We start from the raw sequence: 12,653 nt of genomic DNA on the forward strand, positions 1-12,653 counted from the left end.
TCAATTGTTTTAGGTTAAGTGTTCATCAGCTATTGTCACTGAAACGTCGAAGATATAATTTCAAATGCATCCTCTCCTATGTATTTTCTTTGCGTCTCTAAAGAAAGAGAATTGAGTCTTTGGAAATCAAAATGATAAGTGCAGAGAAAACAGAAGAAATAATTTGCTAAATTGCTTCTACTCTTGCCATACAAAGGCTTGGAAACAGCATCGTAGCAGGAAGGAATTGGTTAGTTTCTCATATATACGTGATTGCTTGGGGGAATTAATCGCAACATTCATCTTCCATCCCGTGTTTAAAAACCACCTTCTGGTAAATTTAATAAACTCCTGTTTTCACAATCAAAGTTCTTATCAAACTGCAAAGTATCATAATTAGGGTTTGAAAATATGTATAAATTTCTATACCTAAGTAAAATTTTATGTAACTCTGTTGGTTCTCATTTGGTGCAATTCTTCCCTGCTTTGCTGTTTCTATTTTGAGTAAAAGATACTGAAAGTTCCATAGGTGCTTTTATAAAGTATTGAACCTGCAAAATAAAATTAATATGGAGAAAAATATAATTGCAGAGAAGAAGAGAAATGAGATCAGCTGGCATGAAGGATGAGAAGAGTATTAAAAGTGGCAACAATAATAATAGAAAAATTATGTACCAAAATAGAGCCATTCATTATCTGATTTAAGCCAGATACCTTACATAAACTCTGAAAATATTATTATCCCGATTGTAAAGATAAAGAAATTGAATCAGAGAGGTTGAGTAACTTGTCCAAGATCTCACAGCTAGTAAGTGGTAAAGTTAGGATTTGAATTGTAATTCAAAATCTATGTTTGTCCTTTTTACTACACTCTGCTGTTGCCAGAAATCAGGCATTAGGAGTGATATTTGCTATAAATTGTCTTCTGAGAGAGATGCTGAGAGAGATTGGGTTTGTAAGTCTTCACTGGTTAATTAGCATAATTCACTGATTGAGCATAGGTTGGTAAAACTTGGAGCCAGAAGAAAGTAAAAATAGAAAGTAGATCTTGATTAAGATCAATAGTTTTTTACTGAACCATACCTGGGAAAATCAAGGAGACCCTAGTATAAGCCAGTTGTGAGCAGTTCTCTGTAGCATTTTTTAAAATATATGTAGTTTTAGGTGGAGTAGGTATCAATAATACTTTATGTGTGGTTTCTCACAAGAACCATAATTCTAAGTAAGCAATGGACAGAGAAGTCACTTTATTAGAGGAAAATTCATAAGATTCAGGATTATGATAATGGAACCCAATCTAGTAGAATACGGTGACGGGAGAACGTTCAGTAAGCAAACGACACAACTTCTCCCATCTTCCTCTTACTGTTCTCTCTTTCATCATAGGATATATAATGCCTCAAATCCTTTCTGCTGACTTTTAAGGAAGCTAAATTTGGCAATAATGTCCCAGGGAGAATGAGGTATTTCATGGGAGATAGGCTACGTGCTGGGAAGGAGAAATTAAAAAGGACAGTCTGACAGGAAGGTAAACTCTGAAAAAGGGAAGAAGCAGTTTCCCCTCCACAGAACATTTTTTCCCTAATTTACAATATTGCCTGACACATAAAGTCTAGCTTCTCTGTGCTAAAAGTGGTTGGGCATTACTAGAGAGCAGACGATTTGAGTAGCAGAGGTAATATAAATGAGGTGTTTATTAAACAGAATTATAAAAAGGACAATATTCGAAGGCAAAAAATCATGATTGTAAAGATCATCTATATAATTTTCTTACTATTCAAGAGCTCTTAGAAACCTTTCATATAGGTATGTTTGTAGACATATTTTTTACCATTTTCCTTGATCTAAGGCTGCAGTGATTCCTTCTGTACACCAGGGGGCGATGTATAATTGTTCACTCTCCCCGCTTCTGAAGTTTCTATTAATAAAATCAATTTCAGAGCCCTTACATTCACTTCCTCTCTCCCTCATCACCCCATTGATCCCACAGCTATTTTTTAAGACTCTTCCTGGTCTGTCATCATATTATTCTGGAGCCCAAAGACTTGAAGTTGGCTGGGAGTATCTACTTTAAGTATCATTTATAAGCCACCTGAGAGCCATTTTATGAGTGGAATAAAACTCTTCAAACTTTCAATTCATTGTTTCTAAGCCTAAACTCTTTTTACTATTAAGCCTGACATTTCTGTTGAGGTAGAAACTGCTGCAAATTAGGATGAGCACGACCTAGTTTTCCAAGACATACATGCTTTGTATGGTTGTACTCCACTGCTAGTTTGCTAAGATCTTTTGGACCTTACTAAGAACAATTCCCATTAAAATCAATGACAGATAAGAAATATTTAAGAATACATAGAAAAGTTAGGGAATACTGTTTAATGGTTCTAGGAAAAATATTCATTAGCAAAAACTCTTTCTTTTTAACTATTAAATAGTATAGAATTTTTTAAACTACTGTAGCATAACCCTTTGTGTACAGAAGGTACCATCACAGCCTTTTTGCCTTAGCCAACACAAAGAAAAGAAGATACTATGATTTCAGGACACATGGCAAATGTAAACATTTAATACAAAAACCTATTCCTATTCTTTCTTGAGGAAACATCAGAGTTTTAGTGTGTGGTGCACCAATATTCTAGAAAAAGGGATTTGTCAGCCATTTGATTTTTGACACTTGAACTTGAAGGAAACAGAGGTTGTGTCACAATAATAATAAAAAAAACTAATGATTTTCTATGTGCCTTGCAGAGCACAGCCTTTGTAGTGCGGGTACCTCCTGCAGACCAGAGTTAACCAACATAATGAAGACCAGCAACTGACATAATTTCTGAGCTGTGTCATCAATCATACCCATTTGCACTCCGGAAATGTCCCTACTGGCAATCACCTCTGTATCTGGGGGTCAAGTGGAATACTCATCTCATATTAAATTCAATGCAAATCACAAAGCAAAACTTAGTGGCTGTGTTGTGGTTTATTTCTCAAGAGACTCTAGTAATTACAAATGAAAAAATGCTGGCCTGTTCTCATGATAGAAGGTTTTGGAGAGAAACATACCAATGCAGTGTTGTTTAGCAATATGGTTTTTGTAAGGAAAAGCCAATTGTAGAACGTCTCAGAAAGTCATCACCTGGAGTATACCACATTCCCATTCCTTTACTGAAAGAATGAAGGAATTGGCAAAAAGGCATAAACATGTTTTATTCCACCATTGATCCTAAACTAGTAATACTTACCTATCAGTTCCAATATTTATCTCCTCCTGCAATAAATCACATTCATTAAACAGCTGTCACAAGGTAAGCATACAACTTAAATGTAAGGTCAATCCCTAACCCCATCAGAACATCATTCACTATTTTTCAAAGAAGTAGAAGATTATAAGTAAGATGATTACCATATCATACAACAGGTATTTTTATATTTGTTAATGGCCATAAAGTTAGAAAGGAGAGCAATTTTATAGGAATCAATTATTTAAAACATTTTTCATCCAGGTAACCCTCTCTAATTACATTAAGTGCAATGCAATAAGTATTAATGGAGTACCTAGTATATTAATTTAAAAAACTGGACTGTATGATGTATTACATTAAAAACAAAATCAGCCACAAGCAGACTTCCTGACTTAATGAAGTTCTTACCAAAATGGTAGAAAACAAAAATACATGAGTGCCCATGAAAAATCTTAGAGTCTCATAGAGAGCAAAGGAGAGAGCAAAGAGAAAGCGAAGGATAGAGTCTAGCATTTCAACATGTAAAAAGAGAGCAATAGTACAAACAAAAGCAAAGGTATATAAAAGCACCGCATAAGGGGAAATTGGTGAACAATTTGGAATGCAATAAGAAATCAATTGGCAAAAGTAGCTTGGAACCAAATCAGAGGCTATCATATGGAAGAACTCCACTAAAAAGCAGGGGCTTTGGATTCAGACAGAGCTAAGCTTGAACCCTGGCTTCAAAAATTATTAGCTGTGTGTCTTTGGACATGTTATTTATTTTCTCTGATTTCTGGTACCCATCACGAAGAGTTGTGAGAATTAAGTAAGCAAATCCCAGACCACATGTTTAAACAACAAAACCAGACAGGCAGTTCATATAAATGAGTAAAAGAAAGCCACAGTAAGGATTCAGTATGTCATATTTCAAATGATATCTTAAGTTGCATTTTTTATACGGACACACTTGGTTGGTGTATTTAATATGTAGAACTAGTCTTTGTTTACAAAGAGGTATTCTCTCATTCATATTTTTTAAAACATAAAGCCCCCTCAGTAAATTTTTTCATTTTTGATAGAGACTAGAGCTCAAGAAATATTAAACTTTAAGATAGGAAACAGTGCGAGCACATTGAAAAATTCTAAGGACATTAGTGCTCAGTTTACAAGAGAGTGGTGAACTGCAGCAAATGAGATAATATCCCAGGGTGAAAGGAAACATGGCTACAGATTTAGTAGATTGTTGTCCTGTAGGAGTCAGGCTGTTCCTTACAAAATTAAAAAAAAAAAAAAAAAAAAAAAAAACAAGAGAAAACAGTTATTATTTAATGTCTCCATTTTATTTATTTATTTTTTTGAGACAGAGTTTCACTTTGTTGCCAGGGCAAGAGTGAGTGCCGTGGCATCAGCCTAGCTCACAGCAACCTCAAACTCCTGGGCTCAAGCGATCCTCCTGCCTCAGCCTCCTGAGTAGCTGGGACTATAGGCACTCACCACCATCCTCAGATAAATTTTTGTTTCTATTTTTAGTTGCGTGGCTAATTTATTCTATTTTTTTTTTTTTTTTTAGTAGAGATGGGGTCTCAATCTTACTCATGCTGGTCTCTAACTCCTGACCTCAAGCTATCCTCCCGCCTTGGCCTCCCAGAGTGCTAGGATTATAGGCATGAGCCACTGCACCCAGCCTTCATTTTACAATGTTGAAAACCTATTCAAATTTTTAAAAAATACTAGAACAATCAACATATGTCAGTTAATAAACTGAGAACCATGATTAACACACAAAGATGCTCAATAAATACTCTGAGTGAATGAATGATGGATAAACTGATGAATGAGTACAGGCTTAATTTTGACCACAGATTTTGGCTTTTGAAGTAAAGTATGTATAATGTGTCTTAACTAATACTAAGTTGTCAATAAATGCTTATTATTGTTATTATTATCATTAACAAACTGAGTATCTTCAAAGGGAAGGAGGGTGTATCTGAACTGTTTAAGAAGGTAACTCTTATTATTCAACTCTATTTTAAGGTTCAATGCAGAGACTAGACTGATGTGGAAAGAAATTAGAAACAGAAAGATTAATGCAATATGGCCTAGCAAGAGGTCACACAGGCATATATAAGCTAGTAGAATAAAAATGTAAAGAATGAATATCTCCATAGAACATTTTAGAGGTAGTATGCACTAATCTGATTGGTTGTGAAGGTTGAAAGAAAGATAAAAACCAGACCAATACCAAAGTTTTGGGTCAAAGTAACTGAAATAATGATGTATATTAACTCAAATAAGGAGATATAACCATAAGTTCAAATTTTAACATGCTGCATTTGAGATATTGATGGTTAATGTCCTCATGGCAAGAGGTGCCTAGGTATTAGCTGATACTCAGTGCTTTTCTCAAAAGAACAGTTAAGATTTCAAATGCAAACTTTTTCATTGTATGCTACATTGATGGTGAAAAACACGAACGTAGATGCAATCATCTTGTGAGGGCATATGAAAGCAAAATAAAAGAGAGCATGCATGGTACGCCATCTTGAAGGATGCCTACATTGGAGAACTGGATAGAAGGAAATGGAAATAGAGAACCTGTGGTGAGACAGATGGGGAAAGATCTAGGATGACGCCTGGTCAGAGTAGAGAAATAGTCCAATGGCACACAGCTTAGAAAGGGCTGGTAAGTTGAGGAGTGAGGAAAAACGATCGGGTTTGATCATTAGGAGAGCACCTTTGGCCAAGCACTTCAGTAGAGTGGAAGTGGTGATGGCCAAGAAAGAGTGAGCAGATAATGAAGATGAGAGTAGACGTCAGATATAGAGTTTATTTGCAGGTGTCTGAAAGAGTCAGAGGTGAAAGGTGGGCATGGAATTGATAACTAGCATGAGGCAGAGGAAGGGGCTGCAGCAAGTAGATATTAGCAGTTTTTTTTCATTTAATCTCTGTTCCCATGGCATGTATGTATTCAGTTTTACGCTACTCTTTGTTACAAGCTGATAGGTTTTGTTGTGATTATTCTTGGATTTTTAACCTTAACGGCTATTTCTCCCAAATTATTTTCTTGAACCAGAGGCAAGATATTCTTGCAACATCTATGGCTATAGCCAATTACATGGAGATCTGCTAACATCAATAACAGTGTGTTCTTCTTTCTTTGGGAATGGGAAGAAGGTCCAGTGGTGTGGAAAGTGACTTCTAAATTTATTGGGTTAAAATTACAGTAGTTTCTTTAAAAAATCAGCTCCAGGAATAATATATATGAAAATGTGGAAAAATACAATATGAATTCTTTCCAATAGCCTTTGATTCTTCAAGTACATGCTATATGTTTTACTTGATTGTGGTTTAGGTGTTTCTGAATCCTATCGATTGTTTATACATACTACAGTCCCTGACCTAGGTGTTTACATAAAACCAACTCCAAGTGAGGCTGTACGTTACTAAGAGTACATAAATGACTGCAATGTAATTTGTTTTTTCTCATTATCCATATTTTGAATGACTCAACTATTGTGGCTTTGTTTTCCTTAACTGACTGATTGATTGATTCAAACTCACTAAATAATCATTAGAGTTTTACTAAACATAAAGCAACTTGCTGGGGGATAGGGAGAAAAATGAAATCATGTTAAACATGGTTTTTGTTTTAAAGGGATCTACAACTTAGTGGGTATGATAACTCCCAAATACTGTAAAACCCGTTTTAAGAAAAAAGTCAGAAATTGAGCACCGTTAAAACAAAACAACATCTTCTATCTGAACACATATTTGTAAAGAAAGTATGGAATTAAAAATAATGAATATAATGATTAAAAATACAGGTACTCTTGTGTCAATGGGCCTAAATTTAAATCTCAATTGTATTCTCTGATCTTGGACAAATAACCTTAATAAAATACACCTATTGATTATAAAAGAGCATTCTATTAAACTTACCTGATTAGATTGCTTTGATATTGAACTAGATAGTACATGCATTTAGCTCAGTGCGTGGCACAAGTCGTTTCTTGATATAAACTACAGATTTGGACACTTTATGAAGTGTGTCAATTCTTCATTCATTAAATCATTAATTCCTTTGTGCATTCAACAATTACCCCAGGAGTTGAGACTTGAACTATCTCTGTATAAGCACTGAGTATACAGCAGTCAACAAAGCAGGCCCTGTGAAGCATGTGTTCTTGTGTTTCTTCTCACTTGGATTATCTGTGTGGTTTGTGCAGTTGGGCTACCTATTTGTATAGTGAGAGAATGGGAAGAACTTCCAGACTCTTCACTTTGAATTATGATGCTATTGGTTTTAGTTAAAATTTAGTAGAGTCAAGGGGAAAGTTCAGGATGAAACACGAGAGATAAGAAGGGGCCAGAAATAGAACACGACTTGGACCAGGGCAAACCTGTCATCTGATTCAGCAGCTCTGTGTGCTAACATCAGCACTGGCATAAATATCTTAGGTTATCATTGATCTAGTGACCAGATCTGGTGATGCCACTGGAATGTAAGCTCTCTGAAGTCTGCAATCTTTTCTGTCTTCTTCACCACCCAGCATGTGCCTGACACAGGATAGTTACTCAAAAGGTATTGACTCAGTGACTGATTGATATAGCAGTCCTTTCTTATTCACTTGTTCTATGATTCTATGTGCACGTCTATTATTTCCTTAATTAGATTCTAAGTATCTTAATGGCTAGCTGTGTGAATTTTTAATTCTTTTGCTTTCCCACAGTGTCTTTGAATGCATATGGTATTTTTTTAAAGGTTTTCAAGAAAGGTGGGTGATAATTAGTTTAAATTATAGTGATAAAACCACATTATTAGAGTATTTTTGAGGACCTACTTTTTAGGCATGCTTTTGGTTGCACTAGATGCTTTGTCCTGACACATATTTTAATTCAATGTTTTGAGAATTAATGTATAAAATTATGCTGAATAATTCCTTTGATAAAATAAAAAGTATTTTCTGAAAACTAAGCATTTTATAAGTTCTATAACGTATAATAAGCAAGCCTTCCTGTCCACCAACCCTCAGAAAATCTAACTAAATATTAATGCATGTAACGTATTTCTGCCAGTAATTTCACTAATGTGATAGATTCATTAAAATCATCTCATGTAGAAGAAATGTGTCCACCAACAAGACATAAAGGATAATAATAAAGGTTGATATATTCTGTCCCAGACCATTTCCTAAAGAAGAATTCAGCAAAATCATATTTTTAAATATCTAGTCTCATGGTCCGAAACTTTAGCCAAGTCCTTGGGGCTCCCTCAGCTTCAGCATCTCTCCTTCAGTCTTTCTCTGCAAGCCACTCCCTCTGCGCTCTTTCCAGTACCTTCTCAGGTAGTTTTCTTGGGTCACAGTCTGAAATGTCGGTTCTTGGTACTCTCTTGGCCAAAGAATGACCAGACACACCAAAAGCAAGGTAAGCATGAAAATGAGATTTATTGAGAGAAAGATAGGATGATAGAGCAAGAGTAAGATATAGGTTTACAGAGCAAGACATACACCAAGGATAATGACTGGACCCATTGCAGTAGCAAAAAAGAGACCTTGGTTATGGTCTGGTTCTTATTTTATAGTGTCTGGATAGGGATCTCCTCATGATTCAGATGTCATCATGGAATCACTTTGATGGACAGTTGGGAGTTATATGAGCTGAGGCTTACTGTGCATGCAGATCTCCCATGAGTCTGTCTGAAAGCTGGTTGTTCTAGGTCACTTTTCCAGAATCTATTGTACCTATGCTGCTTGGCACCCACTTTCATCCCTAGGAGACCCAGAATCCTTCATGATCTACCTAACAGTTTTCAATTACACAATGACTGCCACAATGCTTTCTGCAAGGTCCTGTCTACCAGGGCTGTGTTCAATCCTTGCATATCCAACCAAGATTTTTCTCCCTCTCCCAACCTGGCAGACAAGTTATGTCAGACTTTGGGATTCTAGCAGCAATGGATTCCATCCTCTGAGCAGAGAATTCCCTGGGTTTTCATCTTTAAGACTCAGTTTGTGACATCTCAGTAAGTGGAGAAACTGGTCACCTTGCTACTGTACTGACTCATAAGCATCTGAGACCATCTGCTAAATCTGAGGAACTTTCCAATCAGTGTATTGGCACTTTTGCTGGAAATTTTCTACCTCTAAGAATTAGTGATCTACCAATTCTCCATTACAAAGATGTTATAATAATAATTCAATATCTTTGTAAAACTAGTAAATATCTTCATAATACAATAGATAGCATTCATAAGATAATATTTGTGCATTAAAGTGCCCTATAAATCATAAAGCACTATTTGAAGATTAAGCTTTGTTAAGATTATTTCTTGGAAGAATTCTAACTCAAACATCCATTTGATTAATATCCTTCTTGGATCACTACTATAAGCAGATATACTGGTGGATTGTTTTTTAAAAACATTGATTTAAACTTGAATCCATATATTTTCTCAATTTTTATTTATCCTTTTTAAAATAGAGATTCTGATTTTGTCCCTAATTATTTTTCAATCTAAGGTTTGCAATTTTGTGTGGTAAAACATGTCCATAAATCTAAGATTTCTTCTATGGGCATCTAGTGACCTGATGGTTGAAGCACGGTTTAATAGGAACTCTGTTCCACTTATTGAGAGAGAGAGAGACTGGACTGTTTTATAAAGAAGTGTAATTATTTTACAATAAGGTTGAGCAGTACATGGAATTAGCTACCTTAATAACTCCCTTGTGGGTAATCTCTATAGCAAATGTTTTCAAAATGTGAAACTTGTACTATTAGAGGGTCACAAAGTCTATTTATTGATGGTGATCAGTACTTCTTCTAATGAGAAATAATAGAATAGAATGGGATGGGATGGGATAAAATAGGCATTACTGGAGTCATCGAAAGTGTGAAAGAGAGAGAAAGAGAGAGAAAAGTTCTGAAGTAAAAGTGTTTCCCAGTATGGGTCCTAGTCACAAAAATTTGCAAACTTGTGCTCTGCAGTAATCTTCCCTGGCACCCACTGCCCTGACTGCAGAGCGAGCTCTGCTTGTGAGGGATGGTGTGGACGTTCTTGGTGTTTCCCAAGAATGTGCGGGAAGCTGAGAGGCGGGATATTAAATCTCCCTTCCATAGCCCACTTCAGTGGATGCTAAGCATTCTGGTTTCTCAATAAATACATCTTCTTCTTCTTTTTTATAAACTTAGTCTCATTGGTTTCACAAAACACTTTTTAAAAGGAAACATATTTTAAATTTTAATAGAGCTCATGTTAATGACATTTGATATATAAAATGGTTATATATGTAACAGAATTAAAATATATATAAATTATAAATAGCTGTGTATACCCATTGTAATAGAGTGTATCTATGGGGATTTAGGGAACAATGGCGAATCTAAATAAATCTTAATTCCTCATGATAGAATTCTTACAAAATTGTGATTTAAAGAATATTTTAAAGGTGTAAAATGGATTTTTCTATCAATTGACTAGAGCCTTATAGCATCCTGGTACTATGAGTTTGAACAATTTAGAATTTATCATTACAGACTTTTATTACTCTCTTTCAATATGCAGAATGTTCTGAGCATGACATTTAAAGGAGCAAAATTTAAATATTCCATGTTAATTTTTATGCTAGCTCTCTTTGTGTTATTTCTATAGTCATGAAAAATCTCATTACTTAAGTCAATATAAAAATAGTTAGAAATCTCTAACTTAGTAAGAAAATGTAGTAGCCAAATGGGTTTACTGAAAGTGCATTGTATCTTAATGCAAGGAAGGCTGCCCTGTACCTAGGTCTTCTGCATGAATCACTCTTATCTTTGGGTAGAGGTGCCAAATTAAGTAGAGTCTTTCTTCAATTGCATAAATATTTCAACTCTTCACACTATGTCTTTCATGTTACTATTTTTCCATTTGTGCTCCATTGGCTCAAATAAATATTCTTAGATACTTCATCATGTGTGCTGTGAACTCCTTTAAGAATATTTTTAAGAATATTCATCTTGTCTCTTACAGAGCCATATATAAAGCAAATCTGTAGAAATGCAATTAATAACACAGATTCTTAATAACTGAATACTATGTTAGCAAATATATTTGAAAAAGTAATGTTTAATATTTCCTTATTTCCTTGTTTAGAAATGTTAATTAGGAAAATAGATAATTTATTACCCAGGAGATTGTGACAGTTCACCATCATCAGGATGAGTGTTCTTTTATTTGTACTTATTTTTATCTCTTGCATACAGTGATATGGCCAAAAAAAAGTTTTAAAAGTAGACCTGAGTTTATAATACACTATTAACTTGCTGTGTGACGTTGGACAAATGACCTTCTCTGTACCTCAGATGTCTTATATAAAAAAATCAAACTAATACCCAATGCAACTATTCTTGTTATTTTATGAATTATAAAAATATATTGCTATTGCATATATATTGTTAAAAACAAGAGCCCACAAAATTTTGACTACTGCTTTTGAAAATAATCTAAAAGTGAATAGACTAACAATTCCAATTTTCATAATTAAATTTTATTTTTGCCTACAATGAAACTGTTTTAATGTTGTGCTCTTGTTTTCAGTCAGTAATCCAAGCCTAGTGACATAATTGGGTATTAGAAGTGATACATTCTTTGAAGTGTCTTTTATCCCTTTATACACAAAGATGCTTGAATTGTCATTAAGAAATACCTGCTGCTTCTGGGCTGGGACATTCATCTCCTGTGAGAAGATTGTTTCATCTGCACAAGGTTTCCTCTGCCTATGAGAACGCATATAGGAAGCATGACTTATGTGCTGCGCAATGAGATACGCATCAGAAACACTAGAGAATAATAAACTGATGTTTTGTGGATTAGGACAACTTCTGAAGGATAGCAGATATAAAGTCAGTTTTCTACATTTAATAAATAATTTATATCAAGAGTGCTGTGTTTTCTTGAAAGAAGACTGAATCACTTGCTAACATTTCATTAAATGATACTCTGTAGGTAACACATTATGTCGAAGATATAATCCTTGTCTGAGGATTCCTTTCAGGCAAGTTGGAAAAAAATTGGAAAATAGGATACGCTTTCAAACTATAAACTATTTCTAATATCTTTCTAGCTTGAAGGATTCCAAATAATAAAACATGAACAAAGTTAATAGCAAATGTTATCTCAAATTAAATATTGCCTAGAACAATCAACCAAAAGTTCTCATTTAAAAAATGAGAACTTGCCCCCAAAAAGTATATTACAATTAGGTGACAGACTGTAATTCTGAAATTGCTATTCTAGAAATTTTGCATGGTGTCTTCTTTCTTATGTATATTGTTATGCAGAGTAAAGAGTTTTAAAATCTCTGCGTAATGTGAGTTGATATCAAAGAAGGAAACCAGAGGACCAGAGAAATGAGACATGAGTTTATTCTGGGAATTTAGTTGGGAGGCACCAGTGGGAGTAGGTCAGGCAATTCTCTG

Source organism: Propithecus coquereli, unplaced genomic scaffold, assembly GCF_000956105.1.
Source record: "Propithecus coquereli isolate 6110/MARCELLA unplaced genomic scaffold, Pcoq_1.0 Scaffold54, whole genome shotgun sequence".
NCBI classification, from domain to species: domain Eukaryota; kingdom Metazoa; phylum Chordata; class Mammalia; order Primates; family Indriidae; genus Propithecus; species Propithecus coquereli.